We start from the raw sequence: 2,355 nt of genomic DNA, 5'->3' as shown, positions 1-2,355 counted from the left end.
GCTTTCCTGCATTTGTATTCCTAGCCCTTAGCCAGTGCCTGGTACATGGTAAGCACTTAATAAGTGTGTTATCATCAGAGAAGAAGGGTAATGGAAATTTGTAACTTGATACCAATTTCTTGGTTCTGCTTTGCTAACCACCCCACCTACACACACATACACACACCCCATTCTTGTGCAATTGCTTCCCCTTACCCTCATGTGGATGTAAAAATTTGACTGTAGAAAAATCCTGTTAGTTCAATGTCAATTAAAATAATTCAAAAATAAGGTCTAAATCCAAGCCAGTTATATTTTCCCATGAGCTAGATGAGATAGGTTTTTAAATTTATGGTCCTTATTTGTTTATTTCATCAGAGTCATGTGTTTGTGAATATATAATTTCAGATTCAAATTAAGTTCTTGGTATTTATTATTGCTAGTAATGGTTTTGTGAACAGAAGAATATGTCTGAGGCCATACGAAACAGATCGTTGTCAGGGGCTCCACTCATAACTCATTTAGGGGGGAAGGTAGGTATTTCTTGCTGATATCTTTGTTCTGCCTCAGTGCTGGTATACCACTGCCAGACTGGCATGTCTTTTTTGAGTCTCACACTACAGTGTAGTAGAGAATGGAGAAGGGAATGTACAGGAAAGATTCTGAGAAGCTTTCTTTGGCTTAGTATGGTGGTCTGGATTTTCTGTTCCCATCTCTTCAGGGTTATTGTGTATGGATGGCCCTGTACCCCTGGGAAGGCAGGATCTTTGTGGCAAGCCTTTGTTTGCCAACTTTAATGTTTGCCCTTTCCCAACCATCATGTTTACCTAACCATTGATTGGCACATGACAACCCTTCCCCAGATGGGCTATGTAGAACACAAACACAAAACTCATTCCCTGAGCTCCCAGTACTATGAAATAGGAAATCTGAGGGAATTACAACAGTTCACCCACGAGGATGAAGAAACCCAAGACCATGGCCAGTAAAAGATCTCCTTGGCACCTATAGCTCTGCACTCCTCTACTTAAGCCATAAATCCAGTTCAATTCAACAAGCATGTATTGAGTGCTTACTATGTGTCAGACACTGTGCTGGAGCATAAATCTACCTCTGTGTGTTATAATTTATCTGGCTGGCCTAGAACTAAATGGTCTGGTCTAATGATCACCAGCATTAGTTCCTACAGTGATGCTGCCAAAAATAACTCCACTCATAATGGGTATTGCCAGATGGTGATTGGAAGGTGGTTGGAAAGTTGCTGCTATGCCTGCACCTTGGCAGTTTGCCTCTTGGGGTGTTTCTGACCCTAGAAGGCATACTCCAACTCTGCCTCCTGCATACTGACCAACATCAGGACGAAATCCCTCTTTAGATTGTGCTTGGCAGAGAAAATAAACAATTGCTTGTCTTGTGTAAACTTCTGCAATTCTACCTTCTTAGTTGCTTTTAAAACAATGGCTCCTGTCCTTCTGTAGTTACATGGGAACTGGATTCCTTCCATTGTATCTTCTATGCCCTGAGTCTTCCATCCACCTTGGTAAGAATTCCTCCTCCTTGCTGCCTGCAGTATGGGCCCCCAGGTTCCGGTCTGCCACAGCTTCCCTCTCTCAGCTGCCCACAGAAATGCTTTTAGAGGACTCTATAGATAAGGGCTGGAGAAATCTAGAGGCTTCTTGAAGAACTTGGGAATTGAGCTGGATCTTGAGAGATGAGTAGGATCCAGTGAGGGCAGAAAGGCACACTGATGGTGGTGTGCTTAGGAACATGAGGGATAGCAAAGCTGAACTTACTGTAAATAATCCCCAGTGATTCTGGTGTTGATGGAGCATTGGGGAGATATAAAGGTGTGCTAGGTCCTTATGGTCAGTGTGGGCAGTGTCAGGTCTCCTTCTTCGTGGTGCTTTCAATATGACACATGCAACTTTGTGAAAAGCTCCTTCTTCCAAAGTGTATAATTCTCTTTTGTCGCTGTTAGCTTGTGGGAAAAACACAGGTAGGATCACTGACATATGGAAGAGAGGAGTATGGCCTGTGAGAAGATATTCCCCACAGCAATCCTGGGCACTTTAGTCTCCATGGTGACCTGGTGCTGTGAATCCAGGTATATCCATTTGGTATCTGAGATGAACTGGTTCTTCATGTTCATTCAATCACCCTCTGCCTCTGGTGACGCCTGGTAAGCCTTGGATTACTTCCCAACAATCAGGAGAGATGAAAAACTTGGGCAAAGAGCAATGATAGTACCCAGGGAGATCAAGGAACCACTACGGGGCTGTTGCTCATACAGGAATCTGCCAACACAGAACATTCTGCCCCTCTCATGCCTTTCTACATTCCAGCCCAACTTGTTTCCCCGTACATGACAGTCCATCT

This window comes from Phascolarctos cinereus, unplaced genomic scaffold, assembly GCF_003287225.1.
Source record: "Phascolarctos cinereus isolate Bilbo 61053 unplaced genomic scaffold, phaCin_HiC Scaffold_1;HRSCAF=81, whole genome shotgun sequence".
NCBI classification, from domain to species: Eukaryota; Metazoa; Chordata; class Mammalia; order Diprotodontia; family Phascolarctidae; genus Phascolarctos; species Phascolarctos cinereus.
Note: the sequence above shows the minus strand (reverse complement) of the source record.